At 41.8% G+C, this 19,149-nt stretch overlaps 1 long non-coding RNA gene across 1 annotated transcript in view; it reads left to right on the top strand.

Moving 5' to 3' along the window:
- The first annotated feature begins 4,849 nt into the window (after positions 1–4,849).
- LOC124075891 (uncharacterized) overlaps positions 4,850–19,149 on the top strand; it is a 32,760-nt gene continuing 18,460 nt past the window's right edge. The window contains exons 1-4 of the long non-coding RNA XR_006846203.2: positions 4,850–7,969; positions 9,103–9,159; positions 10,249–10,338; positions 10,467–10,561. This is a non-coding gene — a long non-coding RNA (uncharacterized LOC124075891). The remainder of the gene's footprint in view (positions 7,970–9,102; positions 9,160–10,248; positions 10,339–10,466; positions 10,562–19,149) is intronic.

Raw genomic sequence — 19,149 nt, forward strand, 5'->3', positions numbered from 1 at the left:
AGGCACTTTGTCACTGAGGTACATCCCTGGTTCTTTATATTTTTTTTTATTTTAAGGCAGGGTCTCACTAAGTTGGTTAGGATCTCGTTAAATTGCTGAGTCTGGCTCTGAACTGGCGATTCTCTTGCCTCAGCCTCCCCAGTGCCTGCAATTACAGGCATGAGCCACTGTGCCTGGCAGAGAGGTAGGATTTTAGAAGAGAACATGTCTTCTCCATTCTATCTTTTCCCTTTTGTTAGCTGGATGTAGAAGACAAAAAAGTCCTTCGAGATAGTGGAACCACAAGAGATATGGATCCTGGGGTTCCTAATTCACCCCTGGGAAGACAGCTGCCCATCACCCAGGAACACCTGCCTTGGACTACTTCATAAGGAAGAAATAAACATTTCATATTAGGTTCATTTATTATAGCAGGTAGTGTTAATCACCCTGGTAAATTTATAAATTGGGATTTTGATGTGGGGTTAATGTAATAAAAAACTAAATATATTGCACTGGCTTAGCAGTTGGATGGTGGATGGCAGACATCCTGATATCAAAGGCTGGGAAGATGGAGACCTGTGGAAAGAGGACAAAGCATTTGGTAAAATCTGTTGCTGATAATAATTTACAAGGCAAGGCCAAGTGCTGGACAAGCCTCTATCTCCAGGGAAGAGGTTGGTTATTATGGACTGTATTTGAAGGTATAGTAAGACCTGTGCACTCAGGCAAGGATCTGTTTGAGTGAGTGTGGAGATTAAAGAGACTAGATAAAATTCAGAGAGCTGATGCTTCAAAGGATTGGAAAAGTAAACTACTTTTTTTTTTTTTTTTAATCTCAATCTGCAGACTGTATGACTGCAAAAGGCTTTGAATAGCTTAGGTTCATTTAAACATTTCAATCTACTAGAAATTATTCCAGCTACTAGAGAAGGACTGATCTCTGCCCTCAAGGACTTTATGATTTAAGAGGAGATAATACATGTGTACAAATAACTGTATAGGAAGATGATTCACAATCAAGACACATATTACTATGAACAGCACAGGAATTACCATGTTCTGAGAGAACCCAGAATACAGGTTCTTGAGAGGACTGGGGAACTTGGACTTGGTTGCTCATCTATCCCTCAAACCTACGAATGAATGGACTTCAGTCGTCTCTCACTCTCATCTTCATCTTGTTGAAGCACCAAGGTTCAAATCTGATCTGTGGTTCAGATTTGATACATTGGGCGTTGAGATGATGCCTCAGGTCAGCCCATGCCTTCCTTATCTGTGTTCTTCCCTGACTTCACAAGTCATCCACACTGAGATTTGTATAGGTTCCACCCTTAAGAAGCTATGTTAGTCAGTTTTCTGTTACTGTGACAAAATACCTGAGATACACAACTTAAAGGAGGGAAGATTTCATTTGGCTCATAATTTCAGAGATTTCAATTGATGGCTGCTTGGCTCTGTCATTTCTGGGGTCTGTGTTGAGACAGAACACCATGGTGGAGATTGCATGGTGGAACTAACCTGCTTACCTCATGGTGACTCAGAAGTAGATAAAGAAATAAGAGGCTTAGGACAAGATAAATCCTTTCAGGACATGCACCCAGTGTGCTACTCCTTTCTATTTCCCAAAGTTTCCACTACCTCTGAATAGTGGGGATCAGGACTTCAACACTTGAACCTTTGAGGGACACTCCAGATCCAAATTATAACACAGTCACATTTCCATGAAGAGAGAAGACAGGGCCTGGGGAGTGGTAGCTCAGTGATAGAACACTTACTTAGCATGCAGGAAGCCCAGAGTTCAATCCCCAGGACCACCAGAGAGAGAGAGAGAGAGAAAGAGGGCCCCGTTATCCCCATCCTCCTTCAATTTCCACCCAATCCTGAATTGCCCCACTCCTGAAAGCTCCATTTGCTTGCTGAGACGGCCTGTTCCCATTGTCTCTTGCTTTTTAAAGTCATTCTCTGGGAAAGAACGAGAACTCGCAGCTCTTTATGGTTTCCTGGCATGCGCCTAGTACTTCTTAGCTTGCTTTATTGCCTCTTTAGCTGTGCAGGGCGTTTATCTAAATATAGAACAGTAGGACACTGTGGATAGGACTGGAGTAGGATAACATTTTCTTTATGATCAATTCTGTTTCATCTTCCCTTGAACAGGAGATACTGTTCTTTTCTCAGAGTGGCAAGAGTGGGCAGCAAAAAGAAACGATATTGAACTTGCAGAGCAGTCCAAAAGTGGAAGTTAATCGTTGCAAAGCCTTCTAAGGTCACAAGGCCCAGGCACTTGGTGCTCTAGACACTGGCTCAGCTGTGACCTTAGGCAAGCCACACAATGATGGTCAGCAGCTCATAGTGCCCTTTGGAGGCAGGGCAATGTGGAAGCGGCACAGTGTTCTGCAGACCTGAATTAGATCCTCTGCTTTGCCTCTCTCGTATGGGTGACCTTGGGTAAAGTACTTGTCTTCATCTATGCAAAGGGGGGATACTAACGAAACCTATCTCATAGGGCTCTTATGGGGATCAGTGAGATGAACATATCTAAATTATTCCTCACATTCTCAAGAAATAGGTGAATATTTTGTGGCAATTTGTGATCTCATTTTTAATTTTATTTCTGGAAGGAGTGATCTGTGTATGAACAAGAAGCAGCTCTCACTTACTCTATGGATCAGGTTCAAGTCCTTCAGGGGCATCACTCATCCAGGTGAGAGGGATGGTCTGCTGGAGGTAGTGGTTAGAACGGGGGTTCTAGCCAGCGTCCAGGGTTCAAATCCCTGTGTGTGACCTTGAGCAATTGCTCAACTTCTCTGAGCCACAGTCCTTTATCTGCAACTCCAAATTGAAACTTTCTGCAGCCTTCACCTATATAGTGATATATATATATATATATATATATATATACACATATACATACATACATACATACACATACATACATACATACATATACATACACACTATTTTTTTGGTAAAGAAAATTTATGTTTGAATTTATGGGATTGCCCAAGACCTTGAAGGTAGTTCTGTAATATATATATTATATGCACTCTGTTGCCTTCACTAAACCCAGATGCTGAACTCCAAGACTCATCTGGTTTCTAGAGATTTGAACCCAGGCCTTGGGATACACCCCCACAGGGCTGCTGAGCTCCATCGACTATATGTGATCCTCTGAGAATCTCATTAGTTATTATTATCACTTTTGCAACTGTATTTTATAGCAGCTAATATTACCCCCTTTTTACATATGAGGAAAATAAGGCCCAGAGAAATAAAGTAGTTACTTAGCTCAAAAAAATCCAAATGGGGCATTGCTGACCTCAAATCCCGTACAGCCTTGGAAACAGGTGAGTTCCCAGGGACACTGTGCCCTAGAAGAGTCAACTCCAGGAAAGATTCCACCCAGAGAGGTTAGAGTCACGGTGAGCTGGGGCTGTGCATTCCTGATGTCCCCACAGGTTGACCAGCTCTGGGTGGGCTCCCCCCTCTCAGAGGCCTGGCGGAGGAGGGAAGGGTGGTGCTGGTGAGGCTGCCCACAGGGAGCTGCCCACCAGGCACGGCTGATGAGAAAGCCTGGCTGGTCCCCATCCAGCTGCCCTGCTCCGTCCCCTTTTCTAACTGTCACTGTGTGTTAGTTTGAATACTCTAGAAGATGACCTAGAGAAAAGGATCTGGATGCAAGTAGCTGATTTGTAAAGTACAGGAAACACTATTCGGCAGTGAGAGAGTGACAGAGGGGAAGGGAGACAGCCGATCACGGTGTGTCATTATGCCAGCTTCAGTTGTGAGTGACTGAGACGGGGAAACTTGGAGTCATGGAGCACCACGTGCTTGGGAACATCCTGTGCAAGGGACGAGGGAGCAGAGGATTGATGCCCTACCTCTGCAGAGAGGCTGGTTGATGGCTGCTCCTAGAGGAGCAGGTGACCAGAAGCACAGGGTCTTTCACATTTTGGAAGGTCCAGTCTAAGGGCGAAGAGTGAAGCACTGACAGGGCCGGGACACACCCTTGGGCCCAGCTCTGGGTCCAAGCAGGAACAGCCTTATCTGTGAAAAGCCCGGGATTGGTGCCGTCTCACTCACTGTGGGTTTGTTGATAAACCCACCTGCCGTCAGGAAGTTCCCACCACTTTGCCCTTTGTGGCACCTAAAACTTGTGCCACAAGTCACCAGTCTCCTGAGACTACTAATGAAATATCAATATATTACCCAGGAGAAGCAACCAGTGAACCTTTCCTTTCCTAGCTGAGAAATCTGCCTTGGGGGAATAGGACTTGGACCCAAGATATTCTGATGGAAGCAGATCAGGACAATTCTGGATAGTGGGATGGGGGACAAGGAAAGAAGGGTCACCTTGATGAAGACCCTGGGTATGCTGTCACTGTTAGATTGGAGGTGGCCTCTGAGGACAGAGACATCAAACAGAGACCCAAAAGTGTCTCCCAGAGAAGGAAGGGAACCAAGGGGATATTTTCCTCTTTGGCAGTTTTCTCTCTCTGGAAAAGAAGCCGTCCTTCCCTGTGGCTGAGATGGCTAGCTCCTGGATGACAGGCCCACATCTTCTTGCCTTCTTCTCCCGGAACCCAGCCCTGGGACACACCCGTCACACGATTTTGTGACACGTTTAACCGAACTGAACAGCCGAGGGCTCGGTGCCCCACTCTAGTTTCCACCTGCCAGTTCCCTTCTGACCTCGCTGGGAGCAGCCCCACATTTATTTAAAAGAATCCTCCATCTCTCCACTTCTCTTCTATGGAAAGAAGCCACACCCACAGCTTACCTATTGGTAGTGAGACTTTCAGCAAGGTACTCGACTCTGTTTATCCACAGATCAAATAGAGAGGATGCCCTTGACTCAGCCAGCTGGTCATGAAGCCTCGATGAGGATATCACGAGCTGAATGTATCCCCTTATGCTGTTGCTCTGTCCTGCCATGTGACTGTATTTGGAGTTAGGATCGAGAGGGAGAAGGGGAAGCCTTCACTCAACAGGACTGGTATCCTTGGAAGAAAGCAGACATGACACTCGTCCCCCCTGCCCCCATGGTGTGCATGGAAGAAAGGCCATGTGAGGACACAGCAAGAAATCAGGTCTCTGTCAGCCAGGAAGAGGCCTCACCAGAAACTGAGTTTACCTACACCTTGATCTGGGACTTCTAGTGTCCAAAACTGTAAGAAAACACACTCTGATTGTTTAAGCCACCATTCTGTAGTATTTTGTTATGGCAGCCCCGGCAGACTAATACCCAGGTGACTTGTGGAAAAGGCTTTGGTACATCTCCTGGCACAAGGTAAGAGATTCATTAAGGATAGCAGTTTGTATTCCTTCTTAAAAAACACTTATCTTTCTAGGACAGAATTCTGGAAACTCCAAGGCCAAATAGCTGCAAATCCACTTGAAGCCTCTGATGAGAAATTGAGGGCATCAGAGAGAAAGCAAACCACAGCCACTAAACTTTTTCTATCCTGTTTCTGTGTTTAAGTCATGATGATTTGTGTCAAATAATATGACTGCACCCTTCCTCGGAGGGACTTAATGCGCTTGTGCCAACTGCTTATCCATTGGTCAAATGTCTGCATCCAAGGATGAGTTAATGGGCTGTCTTAGAGGGCCAGGTGCCTGAGGCTAGGACTGTGCACAGAGAGCCACTAATAAAATAAAATAATTGGATTCGTTCCACCCTGTCTAGTTTAGACTGTACAGTCAGGAAGCAGGCCAGGCTGAGTGGCTTTAGGAATTGCAGGGTTGAATTTACACTACAAGGCAGATTTTACTTCAATCCGTGTCAGCCTTGATCAACGGTTGATCTGTCACTTTTAGAGGTCCAGCTACTCCTGACTCGTGGGCACATCAGGGAGAGGCTGTGCACAAGACACTCTGAGGTTCTGGTTTCACAGTGTCTACATTCCTCAGGACACCCCATAAGCAAGGTCTCCAAGTGGATTTCTGGGCTACAGATCTCCTGAGACAGGATGAGGGAGGAAGTAGCTGAAGCTTCTCAAGTAATCGTGATTCTCTTTGCCTTCATGTTCAATCCTAATGAATGCTTTAAAGATGGCACTAAAATCCATTTGAGAGACTAGAACCATCTGGGATCATTGGTCAGAGCTTTAAATGGTGCAAAAAGAGGGAAAAATGGGCTGACTTCTGCTACGTAGGGAGGGGTTACATTGGCTTCATTGAAACCAGTTGAAGGTGTTCTTTTGCTTTATTCGCCCCAAGTTTTTCTTTAAATTAAGGCTGTCCAGTGGTTTCCAGAGACTCCATAGGTTCTGTTGAAATTTCTTTTGTCCTTTCCTCTTACTGAATCTCCGTGACCCTGACTTCACAGGGTCGGATGTTGCAGCCCAGAGGAGCACTTGCCATTAGTACCTCCATCACAGATGGATGGCCCAACGCTGACTCAGTGAACCTGCTTCTTTTTGTACCTCCCTGACACTAAGTGTTTGCTCATAGACTCAACATTGTTTCGATGTGTTCATTAAATTCAAACACCCACTCAACATCCACCTTCGAAGGCCCTGGGAGTGCTGCAGCAAATGAGATGCAGATCCTGCCTTCAAAGAGCTCCAGTTTAGTGGGAGGGCAGAGGGATAGTAACTAACATATGGCCACCAAGGAGGGCGAGGCATGGAGAAAGGCTTTGAAGAGAACAGCAGTGGCCTTGGAGGTTACCTCCCAGGAGGGAAGAAAGAGAGAGGAGCGTTTGTGGGAGGAACAATTTAATTGGGAATAAAGAAGCAGCCAGCAGGTTGTTCTGACAGAATCAGTCTTTTTGATGCATGGCTGAAGGCAGCTGGTGATGCTGGTGTCGATGAAACAATTATTTGGCACACAACGAATAAGGAAAATATGGGAGGGACAAAGCAAAGACAGGAAGTGAGGGAGAAAGGGAGGGAAGGAGGTAGGAGGGAGTTACTCATCTGGCTTGAGAAAATATCATCAGCCAATCCATCCATAACCCCATCCCATAATCTCAGCTCCTTCTCCAACGAGGAGTTGAGAGACTGGTCAACCAGAGCTTCGTTCTGGTGTCCATAAGATCTGGCTAATGACACCATATCCCTTATTTCCCTTATTTCTTGGAAAACTGGGGAATGGAGTCAACTTGTAGAAAACCCATGAGAAATTTATTGACTTAGGGAAAACAATGACAATCAAGATGGTTTTTGTTACAGGGGTGAAATTAAGACGAATAAAATTAAATATGTTATTATCTTAATTGAACATTATAGTTATTAGCGCCTACCTTTGAATTTGTTGGCTGGTGGCCAAAATCTGTGACCAATAGGTTGGAAGGTTATTTCAATGGCATCATTAAAAAAAAGTTTCCAGAGACATGTCCCAGCCTATATCTACACAAATGTAGGGTAAGGAAAGAGAGACGAGGGGCAAGAGAAGGATATACTAGCTACTAAGTTTAAACTCAAACTTAAGGATTTGTTTTTACGTGAATTGGAGACAGTGGTAAATCCTGTCTGGTGGCCATCTGGGGAGAAAGAAGGGGCACCAGGGAGGAAGTCTTCCTGAGAGGACCCACACCCTTCCAGGACTGCATCCCCCTCATTGTTTTCTTTTTCTGCCAGTAAATCACTGGTATTAATTAATAGGATTTGGTTTTGATTTCTTCCACACAACTGTTTGTACATATCTGGAGGCTCAACTGCTAATGCAAAAGAAATTTCCTCAAACATTTTCAGACCAGAGACCAGATGACAGAAATCATGACTTATTCATCTTTGCATTCTGAGTACCCAGAGCAGATTCTCCATGTGTTCATCATATAAATTAATGAGTTTCCTTGCTCCACCTCCTTTTACCACCAGAAAACCTATTTCTTTAACAAATATTTATTAATTATCTCTATTTGTCAGGTGCTGAGTCAGGCAGTAAGAGTGAGCAAGAGAGACACGACCCTGTTTTTGCAGAGTTTGCTGCCCAGGAAGAAAGACAATAATTAAAGCAGGCGTTATGATCTCATCACAGTATGGTAAGTGAGAAGCTAAGGGGTCCAGCATCGGGGGACCACATCTGTTGGGGGAGTGGATCAAGGGATGCTTCCAGATGTGAACGAGTCCAATGAAGTTAGCTGGAGTTCTGAGTTCTAAGGGAGCTTACAATCCTTTTAGAGAACAAGAGTGTCATGCATGTAAAAGTAAGAAACTGCTTCAGAAGACACTCTGTGTTCGGTGTTAGACTATGGATCATAAAGGGTAGAAAGCGGTGAAATCAGTGAGGACCTATGTAGGCTTGGAAGTTTTCCAAGAGAAAGTGACACTTTGTCGGCCCTCAGAGATGGGTAGAGCAATGGAATAGAATGAGAGAATAGTCTGTTGGCTTACCACCCTGAACTTGCCTGATCTCATCTGGTCTCCAAAGCTAAGCAGGGCCAGGTTGGATTAGTAGTATTTGAATGCAAGACCAAAAGAAGAAAAGGTAGAAATAAGAGTCACACACCGTTGGGAAACTGAGCCCTAGATGGATGGTGTCAGGAGACAGGCAGGCTAGATTTACAAGATCTGGGAAGTCAAGCAGAAATGAAAATGTAAACAGAATCCTTTTCTCATGACTATTCTCAATAATGTGCTAAAATCTATACATGTTAACTCTTAGTCTGGGTTAAGTTTGGAGGAGGAAATGTTTAGCAACAGGTCTATTGAAAGGAAAGTGAGAAAGCGAGAGACCGGTGAGCTAGAAATAAAGGATGGAGACCAGACGAGATCAAAGCTGACAAATAAAGGCCATCCCTCTGTAGAGTGGAGAGAGGCCCCGAGATGTTCAGGGGTTCAGCTTTTGTGGGGCAGGGGCTTGGCGGTGTAGCTGTGTTGCTATGGGATAGGCTTGGGAGTGCATGCATCAGAGCTAGGCGGGTGGGAATAGCATGGGATTGGCTTAGGTGATGGTGCCATGGGGCTTTCCAGAGCAAAGGGGTCGTGTCCTTCTGGGATTGACTTAGGGTTATGGTACCATGGGGTAGGTCACTAATGGGGGTGGGGGAAATTCAGGTAAGAGGAAGTACAGGAAAGTGAAACTTATCTCATAAGATGGTGGTTAACATTTAAGATGGCTGCTCAAATGTTGTCAATACCCTATATCTATAATACATTTTCTCTCCATATTAAGGGAGAATCCATGAGAAAGAACACAAACCAGTCTTCATGTGACCATGCAGACTTCCAGGTAAACGCACTAATGATATTTGTTAGCCCAGGGTTCTTATCTATGGAATTCTCTTAGAAAGAAGTACCTGGTTGGCCTAGCTTGCTCATTTATAACAAATCTAGAATCTATTGGTATACTGAGATGGGTTCTATGATTAAGTTCTCTATCTGAGCATGATATGAAGATATTTCATGATGGCTCTTTTCCGTGAGGTAATGTGACCACATACGTGGCTTGAAGACCTGTGTTCATCTGGGCAAGAGGATATCTTGGTGAGGCTTGATAGGACTTTGGGAGCTATATTACTCCTGCTTCACCCCAGCCTTGAGATTGCTCATTTTGTTGAAATTATTAGTGAAGTTTGAAACTGGATTAAGATCCCTATTCTTGTCTATTATCTTTCACATAATCCTTTTATTATCTTATGTACAGAATATAGGATCTCTTGGATGCTCCAGTGGCGCAATCGGTTAGCATTCGGTACTTATACAGAACATAGGATCTCACATCAACCCTGTAAGTTAGGTCCCCAGAAAAAATGATTTGTCTAATATCACAGAGTAAGGAAGTAGCAGGTTACGAATTCAAACCCAGATCTGAATTCACATTCTTTCCCTGATTTACATGACTGACTCCCTTTTAACAACTTGAATAAACAGAACAGGTCATTGGGGCCTCAGGAAAGTCCTAGAAAACCATCAGGGTCCTCATCAGGTCTTTGAGATTCACTTCCCCAAAGTAAAATTTTAACCAGAAAATTCCGATGTACAATCTGATTCAGTTGAGACCCAAGAAGTAGTGTTTGTGTCACATTTTCCATGGAAATTCATTTTCACCAGAGGCAAAACACAGCTCCATTGGGACTCCACAAATCATGGAGTGTTTGTGTGCTATCTGGGGAATAATATCACATTCTTTGAAGGCTGAGAGAATATCCTCTGCCCTTGATCAAAATCAGATGATATAACTGGAGTTGCAAATTCCATGTTTAACCTTAATGTGGAAGTTGAGCCTTATGGGAAGGCTTGGGATCAGCCACATTTCACATGGGCTTCAGATTTATGACTATATTTGTATGCATTCATTCATGACTCAAATTTTTCCTAGGAGCGTTTGCAAAGCCATTAGGATCACTTCCTGCCAGGGAACTTGAGGTTCCTTTTTTAAAAGAACCAGCATGTGTACAAGAGGAAACAGGTAGGCCATAGTACATCAGTGATATTGGTCTGTAATTTTCTTTCCTTAATGTGTCTTTATCTGGTTTGGGTATCAGGGTGATACTGGCTTCATAGAATCTCTCTCTCTCTCTTTTTTTTTTTCTGTAGAAGTGTCTAAATCTAGCTGCCTCAGGTCAAGGAACTCCCTTCGTATGGGAAAGGTGTATCCTGTGGTACCTTAGGTCCTGTTAAAAGTGTCACAGGTGAGTCATTGAATAAATCAGGTGAGAAATTTTAAAATTCTTAGAATCAAATGAAAATAGAAATATAACGTACTAGAACCTCTGGATACTACAAAGACAATTCTAAGAGGAAAGTTCATAGCTTGAGTGCTACTTAAAAATTCAGAAAAATTTCCAAATAAATAACTTAATGGTCATTTCAAGGCCTTAGAAAAACAACAAACCAATTCTAAAACCAACAGAAAGAATCAAATAATGATGATCAGAACAAAAATTAGTAAAATAGTGAATAAAAAATACAAAGAATCAATGAAATAAAGAGTTGGTTCTTTGAAAAGATAAATATTATTGGTAAATTCTTAGCCAAACTAATCAAAAGAAAGAGAGAAGACCCGAATTAATAAAATTAGAGGTAAAAAAGATGTCCCAACAAACATTGCTGAAATCAAGATTTCATTAGGGATTGTTTTTAAAACTTATATTCCAATAAATGGGAAATCTAGAAAAAATTGACAGATTTCTAGGCACATACAACCTACCAAAATTGAACCAAGAGGATATAGAAAACCTAAGAAGACCAATATCAAGCAATGGGATTGAGGCAGAAATAAAAAAAAAAAAAAACTGTCCAACAAAGAAAACTCTAGGATCCATGGCTGAATTCTACCAGACTTTTAAAAAGAACTAATGCCAATGCTTCTCAAATTATTTCATGAAACAGAAAGGGAGGAAATACCTCCAAACTCATTCTATGAAGCCAGTATCACCCTGATACCCAAACCAGATAAAGACACATGAAGGAAAGAAAATTACAGACCAATATCACTGATGTACATAGATGCAAAAATCCTTAATAAAATATGAGAACACAGAATTCAGAAACACATTACAAACCTGTACACAGTGATCAAGTTGGTCTCCTTTTCAGGATTCAATAGTAACTCAACATATTCAACTCAATCACATAAAACGAGCCAACGACAAAAATCACATGATCATTTCAATAGATTCAGAAAGTGTTCAACAAAATTCAGCACCCATTCGTTATAAAAGTCCTGAAAAAAATCACCATCATAAAGTTTATATATGACAAACTCAAAGCCAATATCATACTGAACGGGGAAAACCGAAAATATTTTCTCTGAAATCAGGAACAAGACAGAGGTATCTGCTTTTACCACTCCTATTCAATATAGTACTTGAAGTTTTAGCCAGAGCAATTAGATAAAATAAGAAAATAAAAAGGATACAAATAGGGAAACCTATCTATACTTAGAAAATCCCCAAAGCTCCACCAGAAGACTTCTAGAGCTGAGAAACAAATTCAGTAACGTTATCAAGATACACAATTAACATATAAAAATCAGTAGCTTTCTATGCACCAGTTGAATTGTTTGAGAGAAAAAAAATCGGAAGACAATTCCACTTAGCCTCAAAAACGAACAATAAAACAAAATATTTAAAAACCCAAGGGATAAATCTAACCAGAGGTAAAAGAGCTGTACAATGAAAACAGCAAAGCACTGAAAAAAAAAAAAATAGAAGACACCAGAAGATGGAGAGCCCTCCCATGTTCTTGGATAGGCAGGATCAATATTGTTAAAATGGCCATATTACCAAAAGTGATCTACAGATTTAATGCAATCTCCATCGAAATACCAACATTCTTCACAGAAGTATAAAAGCAATCCTAAAATTCATGTGGAAGAATAAGAGATCCTGAGAAGCCAAAGCAATTCTGAGCTAAAAGAGCAATCAATGCTGGAGGTATCACGTTACCTCATTTCAATCACACCACAAATCCATAGCAACAAAAACTGCATGGTACTGGCCTAAAAACAGACACATAGACCAGTGATACAGAATAGAAGACACAGAGACAAACCCACACAGATACAGTCATCTGGTTCTTGACAAAGGTGCCAAAAACATACATTGGAGAAAAGACAGCCTTTCTAACAAATGTTGCTGGGAAATGTGGATGTACTTATGTAGAAGAGTGAAACTAGATCCCTGTCTGTCCCTCTACATAAAAGTCAATCCAAATTGGATCGCAGACCTAGGAGTTAGACTAGAACTGCAACTGTTAGAAGAAAACACGGGGCAGCCCTGCATCGTGCAGGTGTAGGCAATGACTTCCTGCGAAGGATCCCGAAAACTCAGGAACAGTACCAAAAATTAACGAGTAGGATGGCATCAAATTTTAAAGTTTCTACACAGTAAAGGAAACAATAGCGTGAAGGAAGAGCCCACAGAATGGGCGAAAATCTTTACCATACACTCTTCTGACAGAAGGTTAATATGCAGAATATATACTGAACTAAAAACATGCAAGAACTGCAATAAATAACAACCAATAAATGGGAAAATGAACTAAACACAAATTTCTCAAAAGAAGAAGTATGAATGACCAACAAATATATGAAAAAATCTTCAACATCTTCAGCAATCAGGGATATACCAATCAAAATTATATCAAGATCTGTCTCACTCCAGTTAGAATGGCGATTATCAATACCAAGAAATTCTGGTAAGGATGCAGGGGGGAAAATACCCTTTTACGGTGTTGGTAGAACAGCAAATTAGTAAAACCACTATGGAAATCATCACAGAGGTTCCTCAAAAGACTAGGAATGGAGCCACCATGTAACCCAGGTTTCTCACTCCTTGATATTTACCCCAAAGAACTAAATAATATAGTGATATATGCACACATTGATTAACAGCAATGCAATTGGCAATAACCAAGTTATGGAAGCAACCTAGGTGTCCATGCACAGATGAATAGATTAAGAAAATATACACAATGGAGTTTTACTCAGTCCCAGAGAAGAATGAAATAATGTCACTTTCAGTAAAGTGAATAAAACTGGAGAGCATTACATCAAGTGAAATAAGGTTGACTCAAAAAGCCAAGGATCAAATATTTTCTCTCATATGTGGAAACTGGAGAGAAAAAAAAACCAAGAAATAAAATCTCATTAAAATAGAAGGGAGTGGTATATTAAGAATTTTAATGCAAAAATAAATAAATAAATAATAAATAAATAAAATAGAAGGGAGAACAATAAAGTAGAGAAAGGGGATCAAGAAGGAAGGAAGAGAAGAAAGCATGGGGAAATCCTGAGGAATGAAATCAACCAAATTATGCTATGTCCAGAATGAAAATGCCAGAATGGATTCCATTATTAAGTACAAATATAATGCACTATGAAATAAAGAGTGATTAATTAATAATAATAGAAGGGACTCCAGTGGAGTAGAGCAAGAGGATCAGAAGGATGGGGAGGGGAGTGAACAAGGAGGTATTGGAGAATAAGACTGATGAAAGTATGTTATGTGCATATACAGATATGGCACAATGAATTCCACTATTATGTGTAATTATAACGCAGCAATTAGAAAATACAAGAAACAATTAATGCTGGTAAGGTATGGGGGAAATAGAACTCTTATATAATGTTGATAGGAATGAAAATGAATATAACCATTATGGAAGTCAGTCAGGACATTCTTCAAAAGACTAGGAATGGTGATCCGGTTCCCTGGTATTTACCGCCCGCCTCAAATTAAAGTCAGCATATGATAGAGATGCTTGCATACCCATGTTTACAGCAGTGAAACTCACAATAGCCAAGTTATGGAGCCAGTCCAGACGTCCACTAACAGATGAGTGGATAAAGAAAACGTGGTCTGTATACACAATGAAGTTTTACTCAGCCATAAAGAAGAAGAAAATTATGTCATTTGCAGGAAAATAGATGAAACTAGAGAGCATTATATTAGATGAAATAAGTTAGACTCAGGAAGTCAGGGACAAATGTTTTATCTCATATGTGGAAGCCAGAGAGAAAAAAAAAATAAAAAAGACACCTCATGAAAACAGAAGGGAGAATGGTGAAGTAGAGGAAAGGATCAGGGTTGTGGAAAAAGGGAGGGAAAGGGGAGGTGCTTGGGAAGTTGATCAAATTATTTTATCTGAAAGGATGAATATGTCACAAAGAATGTCACTTTTATGCATAATTAGTATGCACCAATAAATTTTTTTAAAGTGCCGTAGAACATGCACAGCTGGGATGTGACAGATTGGCCCATGCCTGGACCTCTCTCTCAGGGCTGCCAGCATCTTTAATGGACAGATGGAGCTGTCTTCCCTTCCTTGTTTGTGCCTCTTTAATCACCTTTACAGGCGGCTAGCATAGAACTAGCTGATAAAAGTGCTTAGTAAACATATGAATTGTAACAGCCCTAGAAAGATGTCTAACCTGATAATTTTTCTATCTTCTGATACAAGAACACCAGAATCTTTTTTTATTTCATGATTTGGGAAAAAAAAATACATTTATAGTTTCAGCCATTGAAAGAGAAGTGAAGGATACAACAGATTTGTCCCAACTGCATTTCTCCATGAAGAACACCGGAATCTTTATTTCAAGAATCAAAGCAGTTCCACACAGACCATAAGAATCTATACCAGTATGTCCAGGGGAACTTTAGCTTAGGTCTTTATAAGAAAAGTAAAAAGCATGGCTGAGAAAATCTATAAAGCTGGGTTGAGAAAAGACAGTGGCCTGGTGTAGATGTTGGGTTTTTCTTTTTCTGGAACCTCCTGATTCTCTTCTTAGCTTGTATTGTTAGCCTCCCTTTGGTGTTCACTGGACTATTACTGCTTTTGCTTGCTTTTGGACCTTATCATCTTCAGAGTCCTTAGTCTTTGTCCTAAGTGCTTTTATTCAGCATTCCTTTATATATGACTTTTCACAGTTTTAAGGACTTTGATTCTTTCCAAGACAAGGCAAAACACCAAAACACTGGCTATTCACTCTGTTCACCACCCACTTGCCTCCTGATGGTACGGTATCTTTCCAAACCCAGTGCTTGATGTTCTTTTTGTCCTGGTGCCATGTTCTATGCATTCTTTCACTTGCCTGCCATGAAATGAAGGGAAAAAAAATCAATAAACATGGTGGTTTTTTGGAGGAAAGAGTGAACTCCAGCTGAATATGGAGTCACCACAATGTGCCACAGGGCTACTTGGTAATGTCATATTCTATTGGTAGGATCTACAAGCAGACAGAATGCAACAATAAAAGTGGTTTAAACAATGAAGGGTCTAATTTTTGATGGTGGTTAAATACAGTAATGAGATTATTAGGACTCCCTATTGACTTTCTGTAATTCTTTAGCTCTTGCCTGTGGATGCAAAATGGCGCCCCAGCCATCTTTAGCTGGACATTATGTCATTTCACAGCAATATCGAAAGGAAGGCAAGGAGAGGGTGCATCTTAGTGGAATTATTTCTCTTTCTCTCTTAAATAGGAGGAAAAGTTTTTGAAGAATATGCTCCCTAGGAGATTTACCCTTAAATACTATGGGCCAGAATAGGTCACAAGTCTATTCTTTACCTTCAAGAAACTGAGAACCTAACTGGCTTCTACAGTGAAAGTGGATTTTATGTGTTACGAAGGAGGAGAGTTGTTGGGGAGCTAACTACAGCCACTAAATACCCTCCTGATGTGCAGCACCCCAGGAGTGGATTATATTTAATCATTTCACATCTGCTGTCACATGGGTTGTACATGTAGTTAATATGAAGTCATAGAAGAAAAAGATCAAATGTTGAGAGCCACAGCCGAAGGGGCCCCAGCAAACTTCCAGCTGCCAGCAAACTTCCAGCTTCCGGCTGATGATTGGCTCACAGCGGCCCCAGCAACATCTAGCTGATTGGCTCCTCTGCGGTGATGCTCATTGGGCTGTTTCCCTGCCCTTTCAGACCACGGAGCTGCTCATTGGGGGACTTTTTTGGCTCCGCCCACGTGACCCAGCCAATCTGCCTCAAGAGCAGGAGGATTGTGGGAGGGGGAGAGAAGCTGGTGGGGGAGAGAGAGGCTTGTGGAAAGCCAGTGGTGACAGTTGAGGCTCTGAGGGTTTTTCCTGAGAGGCTGTTTTGTTTGGCGTGTGTGGTTCTAAAAATAAAGTTAGTTTCTTTTGACAAGTGGCTCCTGATTGTGCCCAGCCAGACTGCGGCAATCAAAAGCCTTCAGTATGAATCCATCCTGTCTCTTCTAGGGACAGATGGTTGTCTCCCCTAAGCATTTTTCTTTTAAATATTCATGAGCTTCATCATTTTAACCATTGTTCTGAGTGCATTTCAGTGGCCTTAAGTACCTTCACATTGTTTTGCAACCATTACCATCTCCCATCTCTGGAATGATTTCATATTCCCAAAATGAAATTGAAGAATATCTCCCCCTTCCTCCCTCCCCTCAACCCCTGGACACCACCATTCTATTCTCTGGGTCTAGGTACCTGATACAAGTAGAATCACATAACATTTGTCTTCAAACTCAATTTTAAAATGTATAGTAGCCCTTCTTGAAGTGCCCCCTCTTTCTCTCCCTCCTCCTTCTCTACTTCCCCCTCTTCCCTTCTTCCTCTCTTCCTCCTTCTCCTTCTCCCCTCATCCCAAACCTTTTCCATACCTCAAGGCTCAACATGGAGAGACCATGGGGATCTTCCCTCCTCTTTGAGTGTTTGACTTTCACTCAGCCCTTGTGGACACTGTCTCACGCTATATTAACCATAATTTTGTGAGTGAATTATCTCCCCACCTAGACTGTGGCCTCTTGCAGAGCATAGACTACGTGTGGATCTTACTTTCTTTTCTCTCCTCCACAAATTGTCCCTCAGACAATACTTGTCAGATTCCCTGTTGTTTTTGGGAAAGCCACACAGACCAGCTTAATGATCAAGCAGTTCTTGCTTAAGTGTGGTTACGTTTCATGGGTTGAAACTTAACTTGATTTTATTTTTAAAAAGTCTTCCCTAAGATGGACAAAAGATGTCCAGTGTCCTCATTAAGCCTGCATGTAGACTTGAGGCTGGATATCAGGCCACCTTAGCTAAGCCAAGATCATGGAAACACCAGATTCACACAACACTGTTTCCTCGAAAACCTACTTGCCTCATATTAAGATCACTTGTTTTTTAGTACTTAAGAGTCAGCAACCATTTCTCAGTCTGAAGAAGATTCCCTCATTTCTAGAAAAGTCATAGCTGGGTAGTCCAGAGCCTCTGACAAGCCTTTAGCTTTCACAGACACACCTGCTCTGTGGTGGTTTAATATCTACTGAGAACCAGAAGTTTTAACACACACACACACACACACACAGAGAGACTTAACGAGAGGTAGATTTGGCTTAGCATCTTAATCACTGAATAAGTGACTAGTAAAAGATTTTAGCAACCAGGGTGTCATGATGATGGCATATTGTCCTTGCATGATCGACACTAGCAAAGTTAACATTAGTCATCCTAGGGAGTGGTGATTCTAGGTGTGTTCTAACCCTCTTTGTCCCCCCCAACCTCTAGTGACAGGCTCAGAGCTTCAAGTTCAAGGGAGAGCAATAAGAAGCTGGAATTGTCTACTTTTGGTAAACATTCCCAGGTCCCTTCTCTGAAGATGTACCTCAGAGTCACCGGAAGAACAGGGGAGGGAGTTAATCAATCTACTTATTTAAACATACCCTGAAAGATCAGGATAATCTATTTGAATCTCAGAAAGCACACAAACTAGTTGAATGTGTTAGTCAATGTTTGGCTTCCTGACCTGGCTTGTTAAGGGATGCCAGGGACTTCCCCTTTCTTTCCTCTGCAGAACTATAAAACAACAATCTGGGTGGGTGAATGGAAGGGCACCTCTAGGGCACCTTGGAGAGAACCTCTGTCTAACAATGCCACAGTTTCCTCTTTAGTTTGCTTGTTTTTTACAAGCTGGGGAAAATTAAGAAACGTTAAGATTGCTTCCGATTGGTATCATTTAATGAAAATGTTGTGTACTTCTTATAAAACAGTTTTGATTCAGATTCTTAAGTAAAAGTTAGGAGGGGCTGGTGAGAATTTTGATATCAGAGAGTCACTTCCCCAATTAGAAGCAAGAGCACCTTAGGTCTCTGTATTCGGAAATGAAGTGAATGATCTCTCTAGAATTGTGGCCAGCCACAAAGGAAAGTTTGTGGGTGCATATAAAAGGTGTGTCCTCTGTGAAAATAGGGTGAAGGGAACATTGACGATAGGAAATAAAAATGTTAAGATGGAAACCAAGATTTTCTCTTTGATAAGAGTAACAGACAATGACGGTCTTTTTCCTCTGTGTTGAGTCTGGCACCAAGGCAGACTCCCTGGGGAGATGCAGATGGCTCGGACACTTTTACATCTGTACATTTATTCACTCACTTTATCCATCTCTTCATGGTTCATTCATCATTTGTCCAAAATCATTGATTGGGGACCTATTACATCTCCTGCACTGGGGATCAAATGATGGATACAGAGTTCCCTGGAGGAAATCTGGTCTGCTGGAGGGGGCTCATTAGAGTAAACACAGCGATGTACTGGGCTTAGTACAGATACCCACAGACACATAGAGAGAAAGAGCCCCTGACATCTCTGGATGGCTGGGAAGGATTCATAGAGTGAAATTTGAAGTGAGCGTTCATAGGTTAAACAAAGAAAATCTCACTGAGGGTTGGTCCTGTGCAAAAGCACTGAGGTATGACTGGGTAGGCAGAGATCAGGGAAGAGCATAAAGTGAGAGGATGGAGTGCCAG

The sequence above is a fragment of the Marmota monax genome, unplaced genomic scaffold (genome assembly GCF_021218885.2).
Source record: "Marmota monax isolate L192 unplaced genomic scaffold, Marmota_monax_Labrador192_F-V1.1 WCK01_AAM20220418_F8-fsc00209, whole genome shotgun sequence".
Classification (NCBI taxonomy): domain Eukaryota; kingdom Metazoa; phylum Chordata; class Mammalia; order Rodentia; family Sciuridae; genus Marmota; species Marmota monax.